Source organism: Fundulus heteroclitus, unplaced genomic scaffold (assembly GCF_011125445.2).
Source record: "Fundulus heteroclitus isolate FHET01 unplaced genomic scaffold, MU-UCD_Fhet_4.1 scaffold_77, whole genome shotgun sequence".
Lineage (NCBI taxonomy): Eukaryota > Metazoa > Chordata > Actinopteri > Cyprinodontiformes > Fundulidae > Fundulus > Fundulus heteroclitus.
The window spans coordinates 86,333-109,616 of NW_023397219.1; the positions used below are offsets into that span (position 1 = coordinate 86,333).

A 23,284-nucleotide genomic window follows, 5' to 3' on the forward strand; every position below is an offset into this window, starting at 1 on the left:
TAATAATAATAATACATATTATTAATATACATGTCGGGTCTGCCGGCCCAAACAGCACGTCGGCCCACCGGGAAAATGCCCGGTACGCCCGATTACCAGCCCATGCCTGCATGTCATCTAAAGGCAGTTTTACAATGTCAAAATCAATCAGATTATACGTATTAAGTCAGATTATCCAGATTGGTAAATGAAATTCCTATATAAGGGAACCAGTTGATTGCATCAAAGTCGTAACAAGCAGCATTCACTCCTGAAGAAGCGTAGAGCCACAGGGAGAGTCGTTTGCATTGTACATGGCTTTGCAGCAATCCCTCATACCGAGCAAGCATGAAGTGACAGCAGAAGGAAAAACTCCCCATTAACAGGAAGGAAAAACCTCCAGCAGAACCGGGCTCAGTATGAACGGTAATCTGCTTTGACCGACTGGGGGTTACAAAAGAGAGAGAAGAGACACAACAAGACAGACAAAAAAGCACAGAAGCACACATTGATCCAGTAATCTGTTTTACATTAGATGGTAATAACAGGTGATCTGTCTTCCCTGGATGATGTCACAGCTAACAGAAAGCCAGACCAGGTGTACCTACTATGAAGAAAAAATAGAAAAAACAAAAAGTTAAAAGCTGAAATGACAACAGTCATGCAAAATTGAAGAACAATAGACCCTGATGTCCTCCAGCAGCCTAAGCCTATAGCAGCATAACTATAGAGGTAGCTCAGGGTAACATGAACCACTCTAACTATAAGCTTTGTCAAAAAGGAAAGTCCCAAGAGCCAGCTTCTAGTGGAGGAGTTCAAGTATCTTGGGGTCTTGTTCACGAATGAGGGGAAGATGGAGCGGGAGATCGACAGGCGGATTGGTGCGACGTCTGCTGTGAAGCGGACGCTGTACCGGTCCGTTGTGGTGAAGAGAGAGCTGAGCCAAAAGGCCAAGCTCTCCATTTACCAGTAGATCTACGTTCCTACGCTCATCTATGGTCACGAGCTTTGGGTTGTGACCGAAAGAACGAGATCCTGCATACAAGCGGCCAAAATGAGTTTTCTCCATAGTGTGTCTGGGCTCTCCCTTAGAGATAGGGTGAGGAGCTCAGTCATCCGGGGAGGACTTAGAGTAGAGCCGCTGCTCCTTCACATTGAGAGGAGCCAGTTGAGGTGGCTCGGGCATCTGGTCAGGATGCCTCCTGGACGCCTCCCTGGTGAGGTGTTCTGGGCATGTCCCCCTGGGAGGAGGCCCAGGGGAAGACCCAGGACACGCTGGAGAGACTCTGCTGGCCTGGGAACGCTTTGGGATTCCCCCGGAGGAAGTGGCCCAAGTGGCTGGAGAGAGGAAGGTCTGGGCCTCCCTCTTGAAGCTGCTACCCCCGCGACCTGACCCCGGATAAGCGGAAGACGATGGATGGATGGAAAAAGGAAAGTTTTAGGATTAGTCTTAAAAGTAGACAGGGTGTCTGCGTCACGGACCAAAACTGGGAGTTGGTTCCACTGGAGAGGAGCATGATAGCTAAAGGATCTGCCTACCATTCTGGTTTTATAGACTTTAGGAACCACCAGCAGACATGCTTTCTGAGAGTGAAGTGGTCTGTTAGAAATTACTAAAGTTTGTACACAACATACACATGTGGAATATTGCTAACGTGTTACTTTAGCAATATTCCAATTGCTAAAGTGTTACTTTTACATTATTACTTTTGGGTGTGTATCCACCAATTTAACTTTCAAACTTTCATAAAAGCTGTCTTAATGCAAGAAACGAAACCCTTAAACACATGAAATAATTTACTTTAAATAACTAAAAAGGTTTTGTTAACTTTTCACATGAAGCTGGATTAACAGCTATTAAGATACCTTTGATTAAATTTGTATACTAGTGTTTTAACCAGGGGTGTCAAACGTACGGCCTGCGGGCCAGATCTGGCCCGCCGAACGATTTAGTCCGGCCCGGTGGCCAAATGCATTTTCATTATTCAACGGCTGTGTCTCCTCGGTGCATCAACTGATCTGCACCAGATTTTTTGTGAGTCGTGGATGAGCGCTGCCCAACGCGTACGTGTGTATTGCATGGTAGACGGGTGAGGAAAATGCTTGACAGCTTCTGCGGTGCCTGGCGGCGGGAGGTGCGCGTACCCTAGCGGTGGGCCATAGGCCAGAGCGGCGCTTGGCTGCGAGGGCCGATCATCACCGCTTGCGGTTTTAATTATTAGGCCCGAGCAGCGAAGCGCTGCGAAGGCCTATTGTATCTGTAGTGTTAATTAGGCCCGAGCAGCGAAGCGCTGCGAAGGCCTATTGTATCTGTGTTGTTTAATTATTATTATTAGGCCCGAGCAGCGAAGCGCTGCGAAGGCCTATTGTATCTGTAGTGTTAATTATTAGGCCCGAGCAGCGAAGCGCTGCGAAGGCCTATTGTTTCTGTGTTGTTTCTTATTAGGCCCGAGCAGCGAAGCGCTGCGAAGGCCTATTGTATCTGTAGTGTTAATTATTAGGCCCGAGCAGCGAAGCGCTGCGAAGGCCTATTGTTTCTGTGTTGTTTCTTATTATTATTTTTATTCTGCCCCCCTAAAGAGGGGCCTTTTTGGGGGCTTTATCATACTCAAAAACTCACCAAACTTTGCAGGTGCATGGTGACTGTTTAAAAATTTTGTATTTTAAGGTCGTCACAAAAATCAAAAGAAAAATGCCTCAACGGCGCCACCTAGCAATTTTCAAAGGACCCTTTGCTATTCACTTACTTCATCGTAGAGACATGAGATTTGGTACAGTGGTAGAGCTCACCAAGACGCTCAGAATTTACAATTAATGTCATAGTGTAAATATCACAGGAAGTCGGCCATTTTAGATTGAAGGTCTGATTTTGACCCCATTTCTGACGTTTACAGCATTGGTATTTGATCGAACTCCTCCTAGAGATTTTGAGCGAGCGGCTTGAAACTCGGGCAGTCTGATTATAAGGCATGGCCAATTAAAAGTTATCAAAACTGTGAGTTTTTGAGCATGCTGAAGGGGTGTGAGCAGGGGTCAAAGTTCACCTACTCGCCATGAAACACAAAACTGTTATATTTCATACACAAAAACTCACAGAGCCACCAAACTTTCAGTAGTTGATCACCACTAGGTCTCCTACCAAATCCAATGGTCAAATGATGACATTGCTTAGGCCACGCCCCCTGACAACAGGAAGTGTCATGTTTTATTGTTAACAGTCGCTATGTTACCCCTCTGAGCTAATCAACATGAAACTGTGTCCACAGACAGAAGACATGTTGATTTGTTGTAGAATCCCAACTGGATTCCATGTAGCAGTGCAGCGTGGCGGTGTGGCGAAGTCACCTGAAACACCGCTGCCATATGTCCAGACTTCCATAGGATATTGACAAATTTAATAAAAAGTAACTTAAAATTACCTTAACAGGACAACATTTTTAAAAGTCAAAAGGCTTATTTAATGCTTTGAGAACATCTCTTCTATTCGGCTACAAAATCAACCAAAACAGGATGATCTTTTAAGCTATAAGACCATTTTTAAGATGTCAATACATAGATTTTAAGCTGGTGGGTCGCCACAGCCTCCGGTGGCCAAAAGCATCGCTGCATCAACTGATCTGCACCAGTTTAATCTCGTCATGGCAAAATTATTTTTTCTCTTCATGTGTGGCCCTAATACTCCAGCGTAAGAACACCGCTGTCGTTACAGCGGGTCCTGGGAAAAAAAAAAAACGCTGCTCCTGGGGGGAATTTTTGATTATGCTCACGCATAGATGTGTAATACTTCTCATTGCAATTCAGACAGGCGCAGACTGCCCGTGCAGTTCATTTTAAAGAGGCAGTTTTGGCGCATATTCCGATAGAAATGGGCTGCGGGGAGCCTAATTGTGTTGTCGTGGGCGTGTTTACCCGCTGCAGGTAACCGCTGTGAAACAATCAGAAAGATTTCCTTGATTAATAACATCTTTATGGAGCGCTAGACTTATTGTTACTATGTGCTGCTTTACCAGTTCTCTCTCTCTCTCTCTCTCTCTCGCTCGCTCGCTCGCTCGTCATCGGACAAAAATCAAACTGCTTCGTGTTTGTATTTGAAATTGTGCGTCAGACTCAGATTTAGCAGTGTTGTTACGACGTTTGAGCTGTAACTGCAACCGTTATATATATCTTGTAACTTTACTGAATTTGCAGCTTAAGAAGATTGGGTTTGACAGACAACACCAACTGTCCCCTCAATCCAGTGCACACAATACCACAACAGACCTCATCACGCTTTACAGTACATCAAGAAAACTAAATCAACTAAAACAAGTTCACGAGTGCACATGAAATTAAGTTAATCCATATTTGTGTGTCAGGGTGTCTAAGCACTCTCCAGAATTTGACATCTCAGCAGGACCTGTAATAATTATAGAAAGTAACGTTATAGTTGTTCTGCCTTTTGTTAAGACAGCAAGGAATTCATGTCGTGAATACATTACATAAATAAGATATTAATTAATTCTTAGTCAGAGGAAATCCATGGTAAAAACAGTTAGAAACGTTTTGGGTTCATATTTAATCAGAGTGAGACATCAAAACTTTGTTAGATCTCTATGTGAATTACATGAGATAGTGAGTGCTCTCACCTTAAATAAAAGATCTTTGACGTATTTTGCTCTGGGAAAAGCTGCTTTTCAGCGATGAAGCTAGGGAAACTGCTAATGTTGAAGTTGAATTTGTTCTACACGCTTCTGCCTTGGAAAATATTCGTCTTTTTACAAAAAGAATGTTTAAAGCCAGATTTGTGGATAAAGGTTATTCAGACAACGCAAGAAAAGGAAGCTTTGTGTGGGGAACTTTTGTCCTAGCTGTCTAGCTGCATATGGCCCCAGGACAGCACAATAGTTTTCTTGAAGTATAATTTTGGAGAAGTAGAAACAAGTATTAATTTCAAAAGGTAGGTAAAAGAGGAAAAAAGTTTTTACAAAATCTTAAAATGTTGGATAGTTGTTATTTCCATCTTGCTGTGAAAATTGGTGAAATATTATCATTTTTAATGCTTAGATATAAAATTGCAAGGCAATTACTAAAATTGCCGTTTCTTGAAAATGTTTTTTGGCATGCCATACTTTATATTTATAGGTAGCCTAGATGTGCATAATAAAAGAGTGGAACTAAAAGCTGGTCTAAAATTTTTATGGAGCTTTAACTTGCTAAGAGTAATAACGTTAGATGATTATATCTTTAAAATGAGATAACTGTCTCATAAAATGTGATAGTTTACTTGGTCTAAAGAGATGATTCAATTAAATGTTATTTATATAGCGCCAATTCATGAAATATATCATCTCAAGGCACTTTACAAAGTCAAAATCAATCAGATTATACAGATTGGGTCAGATTATACACATTGGTCAAAAAAATTCCTATATAAGGGAACCAGTTCATTGCATCAAAGTCTTGACAAGTAGCATTCTCTCTTGAAGAAGCGTAGAGCTACAAGGGAGAGTCGTCTGCATTGTACATGGCTTTGCAGCAATCCTACCTACTGAGCAAGCATGAAGCAACAGCGGGAAAAAAACTCCCCATTAACGGGAAGGAAAACCTCCAGCAGAACCGGGCTCAGTATGAACGGTCATCTGCCTCGACCGACTGGGGTTACAGAAGACAGAGCAGAGACACAACAAGAGAGACAAAAAAGCACAGAAGTTCTACATTAGATGGTAGTAGCGGGTGATGTGTCTTCCCTGGATGATGCCACAGCTAACAGAACGCCAGACCAGGTGTACCTACTATGAAGAAAAAAGGAAAATCAAAAAGTTAAAAGCTGAAATGACAACAGTCATTCAAAATTGAAGAACAATAGACCCTGATGTCCTGCAGTAGCCTAAACGTATAGCAGCATAACTATAGAGGTAGCTCAGGGTAACATGAGCCACTCTAACTATAAGCTTTTTAAAAAAGGAAAGTCCAAACAGCCAGCTTCTAGTGGAGAAGTTCAAGTATCTTGGGGTCTTGTTCACGAATGAGGGGAAGATGGAGCGGGAGATCGACAGGCGGATTGGTGCAGCGTCTGCTGTGAAGCGGGCGCTGTACCGGTCCGTTGTGGTGAAGAGAGAGCTGAGCCAAAAGGCGAAGCTCTCGATTTACCGGTCGATCTACGTTCCTACCCTCATCTATGGTCACGAGCTTTGGGTCGTGACCGAAAGAACGAGATCCCGGATACAAGATCCCGAAATGAGTTTTCTCCATAGTGTGTGTGAGCTCTCCCTTAGAGATAAGGTGAGGAGCTCAGTCATCTGGGGAGGACTTAGAGTAGAGCCACTGCTTCTTCACGTCGAGAGGAGCCAGTTGAGGTGGCTTGTGCATCTGGTTAGGATGCCTCCTGGACGCCTCCCTGGTGAGGTGTTCCGGGCACGTCCCACCAGGAGGAGGCCCAGAGGGAGACCCAGGACATGCAGGAGGGACTATGTCTCTCGGCTGGCCTGCAAACGCCTTGGGATTCCCCCGGAGGAGCTGGCCCAAGTGGCTGGGGAGAGGAATGTCTGGGCCTCCTTTATAAAGCTGCTACCCCCGCGATATTGCTAAAGTGTTCCTTTGGCAATAGTCCAATTGCTAAAGTGTTACTTTTACATTACTTTTGGGTGTGTATCCACCAATTTAGATGTTAAACTTTCATAAAAGCTGTCTTAATGCAAGAAACAAAACCCTTAGACACATGAAATAGCAAGTAACTTTAAAAAACTAAAATGGTTTTGTTAACTTTTCACATTAAACTGGATTAACAGCTAGTAAGATACCTTTGATTAAATTGGTATACTAATGTTTAAACCAGGGGTGTCAAAGCTACGGCCCGTGGGCCGAATTCGGCCCGCCGAACGATTTAGTCCGGTCCGATGGCCAAATGCATTATCATTATTCAACGGCTGTATCTCCTCGCTGCATCGCGCGATCTGCACCAGATTTTTTTTGAGTCGTGGGGGAGCGCTGCCGAACACGTTCGTGTGAATCGCCCAGTGGACGGGCGGGCAAAATGCGTGACAGCATCTGCGGTGGCGGGCGGGCGGCGGTGCGCAAATCCCAGCGGTCGCCAATAGGCCAGAGCGGCGCTTTGCTGCGAGGGCCGCTCATCACCGCTTGCGGTTTTAATTATTATTATTATTATTCTGCCCCCCTAAAGAGGGGCCTTTTTGGGGGCTTTCTCATTTTCAAAAACTCACCAAACTTTGCAGATACAAGATGACTGTTTAAAAATTTTGTATTTTAAGGTCGTCACAAAAATCAAAAGAAAAATGCCTCAACGGCGCCACCTAGCAATTTTCAAAGGACCCTTTGCTATTCACTTACTTCATCGTAGAGACATGAAATTTGGTACAGTGGTAGAGCTCACCAAGACGCTCAGAATTTACAATTAATGTCATAGTGCAAAAATCACAGGAAGTCGGCCATTTTAGATTGAAGGTCTGATTTTGACCTCAATTTTGACAGTTACAGCATTGGTATTTGATCGAACTCCTCCTAGAGATTTTGAGTGAGCGGCTTGAAACTCGATCAGTCTGATCATAAGGCATGGCCAATTAAAAGTTATCAAAACGGTGAGTTTTTGAGCATGCTGAAGGGGCGTTGGCAGGGGTCAAAGTTCACCTACTCGCCATGAAACACAAAACTGTTATATTTCATACACAAAAACTCACAGAGCCACCAAACTTTCAGTAGTTGATCACCACTAGGTCTTCTTTAATATCCAATGGTCAAATGATGACATTGCTTAGGCCACGCCCCCTGACAACAGGAAGTGTCATGTTTTGTTGTAAGCAGTCGCTATGTTACCCCTCTGAGCTAATCAACATGAAACTGTGTCAAGAGACAGAAGACATATTGGTGTGTTGTGGATTCCAGCCCCAAGTGGATTCCATGGAGCAGGGCGGCGTGGTGGCGTGGGGAAGTCACATCAAACCATATATTTTTAATCTTTTGACAGCATTATTTGCTCAAACCTGTCCACCAGGTGGCAGCAAGAGACCACAAATAAACCACAAACCAAGTTGTCTTGTTCAGTAAGGCAAGGCAAGGCAAATTTATTTATATAGCACAATTCAGTACAAAGACAATGCAAAGTGCTGTACATGATTAAAATATAGCAAAATAAAACAGAATAAAAGCAAGTAGGAATAAAATGTAGATAGAAAAAAGAACCAAAAAGTGGTGATTCAGTTAACTAGAACAGTTGAAGGCAATCCTAAACAAATGTGTTTTTAATCTTTATTTAAAGGAACTCAGGCTTTCCGCACCTTTACAATTTTCTGGAAGTTTGTTCCAGATCAGTGGAGCATAGGAACTAAATGCTGCTTCTCCTTGTTTAGTTCTGGTTCTAGGTATCCAGAGTAGGCTAGAGCCATAAGACCTTAATGGTCTGGATGGTTAATACACTGATAGCAAGTCTGATGTATTTAGGTGCTAAGCCATTCAGGGATTTATAGACGAACAGAAGTTTTTAAAGTCTATTCTCTGATATACAGGGAGCCATGGAAGGACTTTAGAACTGGGGTGATGTGCTCTACTTTCTTAGTCTTAGTGAGGACGCGGGCAGCAGCGTTCTGCATCAGCTGCAGCTGTCTGATCCACTTTTTAGGCAGGCCTGTGAAAACACCGTTGCAGTAATCAATTCTACTAAATATAAACGCATGGATTAGTTTTTCCAGATCCTGCTGAGACATTAGTCCTTTAATCCTGGAAATGTTTTTCAGGTGATAGAAATCTGACCTTGTAACTGTCTTTAGATGCTTTTGGAGGTTCAGGTCTGAGACCATTACTACTCCAAGATTTCGGGCCTGATCAGTGGTTCCTAGCTGAAGCGACTGAAGCTGTGTGCTAACCTTTGATCTCTCCTCTATTGGTCCAAAAATTATTACTTCTGTTTTGTTTTTATTCAACTGAAGAAAATTTTGGCACATCTACGTATTGATTTCTTCTAGGCATTTACTCAGTGCTTGAACTGGTTCATAGACACCTGGTAACATGGTGATGTAGAGCTGTGTGTCGTCTGCATAGTTATGGTAGCTGATGTTGTTGTTTCTTATGATCTGAGCTAGAGGAGCATGTAGATATTGAATAGGAGGGGACCCAGGATGGCCCCTTGGGGAACCCCACATGTGATTTTTGTAATCTTCGATGTAAAGTTACCTACTGATACAAAAAAGTCCCTGTCCTTTAAGTAGGATTTAAACCAGTGGAGAGCTGTACCACAGAGGCCGACCCAGTTCTCCAGATGTTCTAACAGGATGGAGTGATCAACAGTATCAAATGCTGCACTGAGGTCCAACAGAACCAGCATGGTGGTTTTTCCGCAGTCTGTATTTATATGGATGTCATTAAACACCTTGATAAGGGCGGTCTCTGTACTGTGGTGAGCACGGAAGCCAGACTGGAAAACGTCAAAGCGGCTGGTCGTTGTTAAGAAGGTGTTTAATTGTTAAAACACAGCTTTTTCAATAATCTTACTGATAAAGGGGAGGTTTGAGATGGCCCTGTAGTTCTGGAGTAGTAGTTTGTCTAAATTGTTCTTTTTTAACAGTGGTTTGATAATTGCTGTTTTTAGGGACTGGGGGGAAACACCTGACAGAAGGGACGTGTTTATTATCTGAGTCAAATCAGACGCTATGACAGGCAAAACTTTCTTAAGGAAAACTGTGGGTAGAGCATCAAGACAGCATGAGGAGGAACTTAGCTGCTGAATGATCTCCTCTAAGCTTTTGGAGTTTATTTGGCTGAATTGGGACATTTTGTCAGGATAAGTTCCAGCTGAATACGGCTTTGGTTCTAGAGTTGGTGTGGATGTACAAACTGATCTTCTAATTATCAGTTTATTTATTTTTTAGACTAGTTCCATATGAGAGGTTGCAAGAAAACTTGTAACTTTACTGAATTTGCAGCTTAAGAAGATTGGGTTTGACAGACAACACCAACTGTCCCCTCAATCCAGTGCCACAATACCACAACAGACCTCATCACGCTCTACAGTACATCAAGAAAACTAAATCAACTAAAACAAGTTCACGAGTGCACATGAAATGAAGTTAATACATATTTGTGTGTCAGGGTGTCTAAGCACTCTCCAGAATATGACATCTCAGCAGAACCTGTAATAATTATAGAAAGTAACGTTATAGTTGTTCTGCCTTTTGTTAAGACAGCAAGGAATTCATGTCGTGAATACATTACACAAATAAGATATAAATTAATTATCAGTCAGAGGAAATCCATGGTAAAAACAGTTAGAAACGTTTTGGGTTCATATTTAATCGTTCGGCGGTGGCCAATCGGCCCGCCGAACGATTTAGTCCGGTCCGATGGCCAAATGCATTATCATTATTCAACTGCTGTATCTCCTCGCTGCATTGAGCGATCTGCACCAGATTTTTTGTGAGTCGTGGGGTAGCGCTGCCGAACACGTTCGTGTGAATCGCCCAGTGGACGGGCGGGCAAAATGTGTGACAGCATCTGCGGTGGCGGGTGGCCGGCGGTGCGCAAATCCCAGCGGTGGCCAATAGGCCAGAGCGGCGCTTTGCTGCGAGGGCCGCTCATCACCGCTTGCGGTTTTAATTATTATTATTATTTTTATTCTGCCCCCCTAAAGAGGGGCCTTTTTGGGGGCTTTATCATATTCAAAAACTCACCAAACTTTGCAGATGCATGGTGACTGTTTAAAAATTTTGTATTTTAAGGTCGTCACAAAAATCTAAAGAAAAATGCCTCAACGGCGCCACCTAGAAATTTTCAAAGGACCCTTTGCTATTCACTTACTTCATCGTAGATTAATGAAATTTTGTACAGTTGTAGATCTAAGCAAGACGCTCAGAATTTACAATAAACGTCATAGTGCAAATATCACAGGAAGTCGGCCATTTTAGATTGAAGGTCGTAATTTTACCTCATTTTTGACGTTTACAGCATTGGTATTTGATCGAACTCGTCCTAGGGATTTCGAGCGAGCGGCTTGAAACTCGGTCAGTCTGATCATAAGGCATGGCCAATTAAAAGTTATCAAAACGGTGAGTTTTTGAGCATGTTGAAGGGGCGTTAGCAGGGGTCAAAGTTCACCTACTCGCCACAAAACATAAAACTGTTATATCTCCTACACAGAAACACACAGAGGCACCAAACTTTCTGTAATTGATCATCATCGGGTCTTTTACAATATCCAATGGTCAAATGATGACATCACTTAGGCCACGCCCCCTGACAACAGGAAAAACTGTTATATCTCCTACACAGAAACACACAGAGGCACCAAACTTTCTGTGATTGATCATCATCGGGTCTTCTACAATATCCAATGGTCAAATGATGACATCACTTAGGCCACGCCCCCTGACAATAGGAAAAACTGTTATATCTCCTACACAGAAACACACAGAGGCACCAAACTTTCTGTGATTGATCATCATCGGGTCTTCTACAATATCCAATAGTCAAATGATGACATCACTTAGGCCACGCCCCCTGACAACAGGAAAACTGCTATATCTCCTACACAGAAACACACAGAGGCACCAAACTTTCTGTGATTGATCATCATCGGGTCTTCTACAGTATCCAATGGTCAAATGATGACATCACTTAGGCCACGCCCCCTGACAACAGGAAAAACTGTTTTATCTCCTACACAGAAACACACAGAGGCACCAAACTTTCTGTGATTGATCATCATCGGGTCTTCTACAATATCCAATAGTCAAATGATGACATCACTTAGGCCACGCCCCCTGACAACAGGAAAAACTGTTATATCTCCTACACAGAAACACACAGAGGCACCAAACTTTCTGTGATTGATCATCATCGGGTCTTCTACAATATCCAATGGACAAATGATGACATCACTTAGGCCACGCCCCCTGACAACAGGAAAAACTGCTATATCTCCTACACAGAAACACACAGAGGCACCAAACTTTCTGTGATTGATCATCATCGGGTCTTCTACAATATCCAATGGTCAAATGATGACATCACTTAGGCCACGCCCCCTGACAACAGGAAAAACTGCTATATTTCATACACAGAAACACACAGAGGCACCAAACTTTCTGTGATTGATCATCATCGGGTCTTCTACAATATCCAATGGTCAAATGATGACATCACTTAGGCCACGCCCCCTGACAACAGGAAGTGTCATGTTTTGCTGTTAGCAGTCGCTATGTTACCCCTCTGAGCTAATCAACATGAAACTGTGTCCACAGACATGTTGCTGTGTTGTGGATTCCAGGCCCAACTGGATTCCATGTAGCAGTGCGGCATGGTGGCGTGGCGAAGTCACCTGAAACGCCGCTGCCATATGTCCAGACTTCCATAGGGTATTGACAAATTTATTAAAAAGTAACTTAAAATTACCTTAAAAGGACAACCGGCTACAAAATCAACTGGATTCGATGGAGCAGGGCGGCGTAGTGGCGTGGCAAAGTCACCTGAAACGCCGCTGCCATATGTCCAGACTTCCATAGGATATTGATTAATTTAATAAAAAGTAACTTAAAATTACCTTAAAAGGACAACATTTTTAAAAGTCAAAAGGCTTATTTAATGCTTTGAGAACATCTCTTCTATTCGGCTACAAAACCAACCAAAACAGGATGATCTTTTAAGCTATAAGACCATTTTTAAGATGTCAATACATAGATTTTAGGCTGGTGGGTCGCCACTGCCTCCGGTGGCCAAATGCATCGCTGCATCAACTGATCTGCACCAGTTTAATCTCGTCATGGCAAAATTATTTTTTCTCTTCATGTGTGGCCCTAATACTCCATCGTAAGAACACCGCTGTCGTTACCGCGGGTCCTGGGGAAAAAAAAAACGCTGCTCCTGGGGGGAATTTTTGATTATGCTCACGCATAGATGTGTAAAACTTCACATTGCAATTCAGACAGGTGCAGACTGAACCGTGCAGTTCATTTTAAAGAGGCAGTTTTGGCGCATATTCCGATAGAAACGGGCTGCGGGGAGCCTAAGTGTGTTGTCGTGGGCGTGTTTACCCGCTGCAGGTAACCGCTGTGAAACAATCAGAAAGATTTCCCTGATTAATAACATCTTTATGGCGCTCATCTTTATTGTTACTATGTGCTGCTTTACCAGTTCTCTCTCTCTCGCTCGCTCGCTCGTCATCGGACAAAAATCAAACTGCTTCGTGTTTGTATTTGAAATTGTGCGTCAGACTCAGATTTAGAAGTGTTGTTACGACGTTTGAGCTGTAACTGCAACCGTTTTTTATATATATATATATATATATATCTGCTAACTTTACTGAATTTGCAGCTTAAGAAGATTGGGTTTGACAAACAACACCAACTGTCCCCTCAATCCAGTGCACACAATACCACAACAGACCTCATCACGCTCTACAGTACATCAAGAAAACTAAATCAACTAAAACAAGTTCACGAGTGCACATGAAATGAAGTTAATCCATATTTGTGTGTCAGGGTGTCTAAGCATTCTCCAGAATTTGACATCTCAGCAGAGCCTGTAATAATTATAGAAAGTAACATTATAGTTGTTCTGCCTTTTGTTAAGACAGCAAGGAATTCATGTCGTGAATACATTACATAAATAAGATAATAATTCTTAGGCAAAAACAGTTAGAAAAGTTTTGGGTTCATATTTAATCAGAGTGAGACATCACAACTTTGTTAGATCTCTATGTGAATTACGTGAGATAGTGAGTGCTCTCACCTTAAAAAAATATCTTTGACGTATTTTGCTCCGGTTAAAAGCTGCTTTTCAGCGATGAAGCTAGGGAAACTGCTAATGTTGAAGTTGAATTTGTTCTACACACTTCTGCCTTGGAAAAATATTCGTCTTTTTACAAAAAGAATGTTTAAAGCCAGATTTGGGAACAAAGGTTATTCAGAGAATGCAAGAAAAGGAAGCTTTTGTGGGGAACTTTTGTCCTAGCTGTCTAGCTGCATATGGCCCCAGGACAGCACAATAGTTTTCTTGAAGTTTAATTTTGGAGAAGTAGAAACAAGTATTCATTTCAAAAGGTAGGTAAAAAAGGAAAAAAGTTTTTACAAAATCTTAAAATGTTGGATAGTCGTTATTTCCATCTTGCTGTGAAAATTGGTGAAATATTATCATTTTTAATGCTTAGATATAAAATCGCAAGGCCATTACTAAAATTGCCTTTTGTTGAAAATGTTTTTTGGCATGCCATACTTTATATTTATAGGTAGCCTAGATGTGCATAATAAAAGAGTGGAACTAAAACCTGGTCTAAAATTATTATGGAGCTTTAACTTGCTAAGAGTAATACTGTTAGATGATTATATCTTTAAAATGAGATAACTGTCTCAAAAAATGTGATAGTTTATTTGGTCTGAAGAGATGATGCAATTCAATGTTATTTATATAGCGACAATTCATGAAATATGTCATCTCAAGGCACTTTACAACGTCAAAATCAATCAGATTATACAGATTGGGTCAGATTATACACATTGGTCAAAAAATTCCTATATAAGGGAACCAGTTCATTGCATCAAAGTCTTGACAAGTAGCATTCTCTCTTGAAGAAGCGTAGAGCCACAGGGAGAGTCGTCTGCATTGTCCATGGCTTTGCAGCAATCCTACCTACTGAGCAAGCATGAAGCGACAGCAGGAAAAAAAACTCCCCATTAACGGGAAGGAAAAACCTCCAGCAGAACCGGGCTCAGTATGAACGGTCATCTGCCTCAACAGACTGGGGGTTACAGAAGACAGAGCAGAGACACAACAAGACAGACAAAAAAGCACAGAAGCACACATTGATCTAGTAATCTGTTCTACATTAGATGGTAGTAGCGGGTGATCTGTCTTCCCTGGATGAAGCCACAGCTAACAGAACGCCAGACCAGGTGTGCCTACTATGAAGAAAAAAGAAAAATCAAAAAGTTAAAAGCTGAAATTACAACAGTCATTCAAAATTGAAGCACAATAGACCCTGATGTCCTGCAGTAGCCTAAACCTATAGCAGCATAACTATAGAGGTAGCTCAGGGTAACATGAGCCACTCTAACTATAAGCTTTTTAAAAAAGGAAAGTCCCAAGGGCCAGCTTCTAGTGGAGAAGTTCAAGTATCTTGGGGTCTTGTTCACGAATGAGGGGAAGATGGAGCGGGAGATCGACAGGCGGATTGGTGCGGCGTCTGCTGTGAAGCGGGCGCTATACCGGTCCGTTGCGGGCGCTATACCGGTCCGTTGTGGTGAATCTGCACCAGATTTTTTGTGAGTCGTGGGGGAGCGCTGCCGAACACGTTCGTGTAAATCGCCCAGTGGACGGGCGGGCAAAATGCGTGACAGCATCTGCGGTGGCGGGCGGCCGGCGGTGCGCAAATCCCAGCGGTGGCCAAGGCCGGAGCGGCGCTTTGCTGCGAGGGCCGCTCATCACCGCTTGCGGTTTTAATTATTATTATTATTCTGCCCCCCTAAAGAGGGGCCTTTTTGGGGGCTTTCTCATTTTCAAAAACTCACCAAACTTTGCAGATACAAGGTGACTGTTTAAAAATTTTGTATTTTATGGTAGTCACAAAAATCTAAAGAAAAATGCCTCAACGGCGCCACCTAGCAATTTTCAAAGGACCCTTTGCTATTCACTTACTTCATCGTAGAGACATGAAATTTGGTACAGTGGTAGAGCTCACTAAGACGCTCAGAATTTACAATTAATGTCATAGTGCAAAAATCACAGGAAGTCGGCCATTTTAGATTGAAGGTCTGATTTTGACCTCAATTTTGACAGTTACAGCATTGGTATTTGATCGAACTCCTCCTAGAGATTTTGAGTGAGCGGCTTGAAACTCGGTCAGTCTGATCATAAGGCATGGCCAATTAAAAGTTATCAAAACGGTGAGTTTTTGAGCATGCTGAAGGGGCGTTGGCAGGGGTCAAAGTTCACCTACTCGCCATGAAACACAAAACTGTTATATTTCATACACAAAAACTCACAGAGCCACCAAACTTTCAGTAGTTGATCACCACTAGGTCTTCTTTAATATCCAATGGTCAAATGATGACATTGCTTAGGCCACGCCCCCTGACAACAGGAAGTGTCATGTTTTGTTGTAAGCAGTCGCTATGTTACCCCTCTGAGCTAATCAACATGAAACTGTGTCAAGAGACAGAAGACATATTGGTGTGTTGTGGATTCCAGCCCCAAGTGGATTCCATGGAGCAGGGCGGCGTGGTGGCGTGGGGAAGTCACATCAAACCATATATTTTTAATCTTTTGACAGCATTATTTGCTCAAACCTGTCCACCAGGTGGCAGCAAGAGACCACAAATAAACCACAAACCAAGTTGTCTTGTTCAGTAAGGCAAGGCAAGGCAAATTTATTTATATAGCACAATTCAGTACAAAGACAATGCAAAGTGCTTTACATGATTAAAATATAGCAAAATAAAACAGAATAAAAGCAAGTAGGAATAAAATGTAGATAGAAAAAAGAACCAAAAAGTGGTGATTCAGTTAACTAGAACAGTTGAAGGCAATCCTAAACAAATGTGTTTTTAATCTTGATTTAAAGGAACTCAGGCTTTCCGCACCTTTACAATTTTCTGGAAGTTTGTTCCAGATCAGTGGAGCATAGGAACTAAATGCTGCTTCTCCTTGTTTAGTTCTGGTTCTAGGTATGCAGAGTAGGCTAGAGCCAGAAGACCTTAATGGTCTGGATGGTTAATACACTGATAACAAGTCTGATGTATTTAGGTGCTAAGCCATTCAGGGATTTATAGACGAACAGAAGTTTTTAAAGTCTATTCTCTGATATACAGGGAGCCATGGAAGGACTTTAGAACTGGGGTGATGTGCTCTACTTTCTTAGTCTTAGTGAGGACGCGGGCAGCAGCGTTCTGGATCAGCTGCAGCTGTCTGATCCACTTTTTAGGCAGGCCTGTGAAAACACCGTTGCAGTAATCAATTCTACTAAATATAAACGCATGGATTAGTTTTTCCAGATCCTGCTGAGACATTAGTCCTTTAATCCTGGAAATGTTTTTCAGGTGATAGAAATCTGACCTTGTAACTGTCTTTAGATGCTTTTGGAGGTTCAGGTCTGAGACCATTACTACTCCAAGATTTCGGGCCTGATCAGTGGTTCCTAGCTGAAGCGACTGAAGCTGTGCGCTAACCTTTGATCTCTCCTCTATTGGTCCAAAAATTATTACTTCTGTTTTGTTTTCATTCAACTGAAGAAAATGTTGGCACATCTACGTATTGATTTCTTCTAGGCATTTACTCAGTGCCTGAATTTGTTCATAGTCACCTGGTGACATGGTGATGTAGAGCTGTGTGTCGTCTGCATACTTATGGTAGCTGATGTTGTTTTTTATGATCTGAGCTAGAGGGAGCATGTAGATATTGAAGAGGAGGGGACCCAGGATGGACCCTTGGAGAACCCCACATGTGATTTTTGTAATCTTCGATGTAAAGTTACCTACTGATACAAAAAAGTCCCTGTCCTTTAAGTAGGATTTAAACCAGTGGAGAGCTGTACCACAGAGGCCGACCCAGTTCTCCAGGCGCTCTAACAGAATGGAGTGATCAACAGTATCAAATGCTGCACTGAGGTCCAACAGAACCAGCATGGTGGTTTTTCCGCAGTCTGTATTTATATGGATGTCATCAAACACCTTGATCAGGGCGGTCTCTGTACTGTGGTGAGGAAACCTGACTGGAAAACATCAAAGCGGCTGGTCGTTGTTAGGAAGGTGTTTAATTGTTGAAACACAGCTTTTTCAATAATCTTACTGATAAAGGGGAGGTTTGAGATGGCCCTGTAGTTCTGGAGTAGTAGTTTGTCTAAATTGTTCTTTTTTAACAGTGGTTTGATAATTGCTGTTTTTAGGGACTGGGGGGAAAACACCTGACAGAAGGGACGTGTTTATTATCTGAGTCAAATCAGACGCTATGACAGGCAAAACTTTCTTAAGGAAAACTGTGGGTAGAGCATCAAGACAGCATGAGGAGGAACTTAGCTGCTGAATGATCTGCTCTAAGCTCCAGAATATGACATCTCAGCAGAACCTGTAATAATTATAGAAAGTAACGTTATAGTTGTTCTGCCTTTTGTTAAGACAGCAAGGAATTCATGTCGTGAATACATTACACAAATAAGATATAAATTAATTATTAGTCAGAGGAAATCCATGGTAAAAACAGTTAGAAACGTTTTGGGTTCATATTTAATCGTTCGGCGGTGGCCAATCGGCCCGCCGAACGATTTAGTCCGGTCCGATGGCCAAATGCATTATCATTATTCAACGGCTGTATCTCCTCGCTGCATTGAGCGATCTGCACCAGATTTTTTGTGAGTCGTGGGGAGCGCTGCCGAACACGTTCGTGTGAATCGCCCAGTGGACGGGCGGGCAAAATGTGTGACAGCATCTGCGGTGGCGGGCGGCCGGCGGTGCGCAAATCCCAGCGGTGGCCAATAGGCCAGAGCGGCGCTTTGCTGCGAGGGCCGCTCATCACCGCTTGCGGTTTTAATTAGGCCCGAGCAGCGAAGCGCTGCGAAGGCCTATTGTATCTGTGTTGTTTAATTATTATTATTATTAATCTGCCACCCCAAAGAGGGGCCTTTTTGGGGGCTTTATCATACTCAAAAACTCACCAAACTTGGCGGATGCAAGAAGACTGTTTAAAAATTTTGTATTTTAAGGTCGTCACAAAAATCAAAAGAAAAATGCCTCAACGGCGCCACCTAGCAATTTTCAAAAGACCCTTTGCTATTCACTTACTTCATCGTAGAGACATGAAATTTGGTACAGTGGTAGAGCTCACCAAGACGCTCAGAATTTACAATTAATGTCATAGTGAAAATATCACAGGAAGTCGGCCATTTTAGATTGAAGGTCTGATTTTGACCTCAATTTTGACGTTTACAGCATTGGTACTTGATCGAACTCCTCCTAGGGATTTCGAGCGAGCGGCTTGAAACTCTGTCAGTCTGATCATAAGGCATGGCCAATTAAAAGTTATCAAAACGGTGAGTTTTTGAGCATGTTGAAGGGGCGTTAGCAGGGGTCAAAGTTCACCTACTCGCCACAAAACATAAAACTGTTATATCTCCTACACAGAAACACACAGAGGCACCAAACTTTCTGTGATTGATCATCATCGGGTCTTCTACAATATCCAATGGTCAAATGACGACATTGCTTAGGCCACGCCCCCTGACAACAGGAAGTGTCATGTTTTGTTGTAAGCGGTCGCTATGTTACCCCTTTAAGCTAATCAACATGAAACTGTGTCCACAGACAGAACACATGTTGATGTGTTGTGGATTTCAGGCCCAACTGGATTCGATGGAGCAGGGGGGCGTGGCGGCGTGGCATATTCACCTCAAACGCTGCTGTCATACGTTTGGCTCTGAATTCCACAGTTTTGGGCCAAGCTGCTTAAAACTCATTTGGATGCATCCTTATCCACCCCCCAACAGGAATCCATAACAAACTTTAGTGAGCAGGACTTAGTTTCTCCATAGCGCACCAAGCAATTTTCAAAGGACCCTTTGCTAATGAAATTTTGTACAGTTGTAGATCTCAGCAAGACGCTCAGAATTTACAATTAATGTCATAGTGCAAGTATCACAGGAAGTAAGCCATTTTAGATTGAAATCTGAATTTTGACACCATGTTGACATGGTATCAAATACCATCATCATCAAGTTTGATCATATTTGATCAAACTTGTCCAGCAGGGGGCAGCAAGAGACCACAAATAAACCCCAAAGGAATTTCTCTTGGTAAGTAACTGATCTTAACTCTTTGGTTTCCTTATATATTTAAGTTGAACAGATATACAAATCCTGCTTGAAAACTGACAAACTTACTCTTGTTCAATACATTTCAGTTTTTATTTATATAGCGCCAAATCATGAAACATGTCATCAGGGGTGTACTGGGACAAAATAAAATCGGCCCTGGCATTTTGGATTAGACTGGCCCACCACATTTTGTTGTGTACTGAATGTGTATACCAACTGTACAATACCTTGAGGTCAGGTTAATGGAAATTAGTGAGAGTGGACACTTAAAATACTTCTAAAATCTTAATTTATTAACACGGTAAAATGTAAACTCGATCACAGCACAGCAACTATTCTTAGATCAGAGAGAGAGAGAGAGAAAGAGAGGTGTCAGGGTCAATCACACATATTATCACGTTACATCATTATAAGAAGTTATTGTAAGTTGCTCATCAGATCTATTTAGTCTTCCAGATACTGTAGGGTAACATTGGACTAATGTGCACTCACTGTGTAAAAAAGGATGCCAATGACAAAATGAACCAGAGAAAGGCCTCACTTATCATGGAAAGAAAGAAAATATATAATAACATAATATAAATTTTGATTTACTCAGTCATTTGTAATAAGTATTTTATTTATCTAATTTCCTAATTTTTGATCATATTTTCTTTAAAATCGCAGACTTTTTGCTATTTTTCATGTAAATCCTTGGTGGCGCTTCATAGCGAAGCCGGTGAGGCCGCAGCAAGCTTGGCCTCCCCTGGGATTGTGCAATCCCATGTTAACTGCGCTGACTTCCATTCTGTGAATGCATCTTCCTGTCTCTAGATCATAAATTCAATTGTTCAAACAGTTATGAACAGATTTTCCACAATTTAATATATGTGGATTACGAATTGTGTTTTGGTCATCAAACTGTGTGCAGATAACATGTTTTCGTGGTGCTGGCTGATCATAAACAGCAAAGAACTGGTTGTAGGTGAGGTCGGCAGTTCCTTGGCCGCTAGGCAGGGGGCGCTCAAGGTGCACCGCTCGTGATCCCCAAATAGTAGAGTCAAAACAAGTTATGGATGTATTATTAGCGAGTTTTGCTAAACAAGTAAAGCACTAAAAAGACTCTAAACATAGAGCTGGAACAGGACTGATGAAGGAAGGCTTTCCTCCCTGGCAGTGAGCTCCACTGAGACTGAGAGACTTTTAAAACTGAAGAAGATAAAAGAACTTTTACCGGAAAATGATGATATTTTTGTTCAGAAAGAGCGCCGCAGGGACTTAAATTATAAGTAGAGGTAAGACAGCGATACTTATTCATGTTTTGTTTTTGTGATAAAATGTGCGTAATGTGGGTTATAGTTTTAGAATGTGTTACAAATGCAGAAATCCATCATAACTCATAAACTGTTACAGTCAAATGACAAATAATTTATTTTTATTTTTTCATCAAATAATCAATATTTTTCCATGTCTCTTGGTGAATTAATTTGGCTCAATCAGTCTCCTTCAGCACTTTGCAACGAGTCTACTCTGTAGAGTGTATATATTTGTAAATCTAACTCTGATGACGTCAGTGCCTCACCAGCTATGAACTCTACCGCACGTCACTGACTACAACCACCACCATATTTTACATCAGACAACGGAGCAGATGAAGGGCCTGCTGTTGGGAACGTCAGCCAGTTTGACACATTTCGCAGCGTCCGTTTGAAGAACTCGTTTCTTTTTTTCGTGCAGTTTCTCTGCGCCTCCCTTGCGTTTCTTATCCATTACTACTGTGAACACCGCTGCACAAAGTTCCACATGGAGCGTGAAGGTGTTTTTCTACTTTATGATTGGCCTAGCCCTTTAGACTGTCAGGGATGATAACCAATGGGCTGCAGTAGCCTGTGGTAAGGGCCGGATGATCGGAACAGACTCTTGCGCTGCTGATTTTATTTTTCTTCATGCATTATGCAAATATAACAAGACAGATATAAAAAATAATAATAATAATACATATTATTAATATACATGTCGGGTCTGCCGGCCCAAACAGCACGTCGGCCCACCGGGAAAATGCCCGGTACGCCCGATTACCAGCCCATGCCTGCATGTCATCTAAAGGCAGTTTACAATGTCAAAATCAATCAGATTATACATATTAAGTCAGATTATCCAGATTGGTAAAAGAAATACTTATATAAGGGAACCAGTTGATTGCATCAAAGTCGTAACAAGCAGCATTGACTCCTGAAGAAGCGTAGAGCCACAGGGAGAGTCGTTTGCATTGTACATGGCTTTGCAGCAATCCCTCATACTGATCAAGCATGAAGTGACAGCAGAAGGAAAAACTCCCCATTAACAGGAAGGAAAAATCCCAGCAGAACCGGGCTCAGTATGAACGGTAATCTGCCTCGACCGACGGGGTTACAAAAGAGAGAGAAGAGACACAACAAGACAAACAAAAAAGCACAGAAGCGCACATTGATCCAGTAATCTGTTTTACATTAGATGGTAATAACAGGTGATCCGTCTTCCCTGGATGATGTCACAGCTAACAGAATGCCAGACCAGGTGTACCTTCTATGAAGAAAAAATAGAAAAAACAAAAAGTTAAAAGCTGAAATGACAACAGTCATGCAAAATTGAAGAACAATAGACCCCGATGTCCTCCAGCAGCCTAAGCCTATAGCAGCATAACTATAGAGGTAGCTCAGGGTAACATGAACCACTCTAACTATAAGCTTTGTCAAAAAGGAAAGTCCCAAGAGCCAGCTTTTAGTGGAGGAGTTCAAGTATCTTGGGGTCTTGTTCACGAATGAGGGGAAGATGGAGCGGGAGATGGACAGGCGGATTGGTGCGACGTCTGCTGTGAAGCGAGCGCTGTACCGATCCGTTGTGGTGAAGAGAGATCTGAGCCAAAAGGCCAAGCTCTCGATTTACCGGTCGATCTACGTTCCTACGCTCATCTATGGTCACGAGCTTTGGGTCGTGACCGAAAGAACGAGATCCCGGATACAAGCGTCCAAAATGAGTTTTCTCCGTAGTGTGTCTGGGCTCTCCCTTAGAGATAGGGTGAGGAGCTCAGTCATCCGGGGAGGACTCAGAGTAGAGCCGCTGCTCCTTCACGTTGAGAGGAGCCAGTTGAGGTGGCTCGGGCATCTGGTCCGGATGCCTCCTGGACACATCCCTGGTGAGGTGTTCTGGGCACGTCCCACCGGGAGGAGGCCAAGGGGAAGACCCAGGAAACACTGGAGAGACTCTGCTGGCCTGGGAACTCTTTGGGATTCTCCCGGAGGAAGTGGTCCAAGTGGCTGGGGAGAGGAAGGTCTGGGCCTCCTTCTTGAAGCTGCTACACCCGCGACCTGACCCCGGATAAGCGGAAGACGATGGATGGATGGAAAAAGGAAAGTTTTAGGATTAGTCTTAAAAGTAGACAGGGTGTCTGCGTCACGGACCAAAACTGGGAGTTGGTTCCACTGGAGAGGAGCATGATAGCTAAAGGATCTGCCTACCATTCTGGTTTTACAGACTTTAGGAACCACCAGCAGACCTGCTTTCTGAGAG

General features: G+C 42.6%; 1 protein-coding gene across 2 annotated transcripts in view; it reads left to right on the top strand.

The window, feature by feature from the left end:
- Window positions 1–23,284, top strand: part of rbm34 (RNA binding motif protein 34) — a 79,935-nt gene that overhangs the window by 23,230 nt on the left and 33,421 nt on the right. The window lies entirely within an intron of this gene.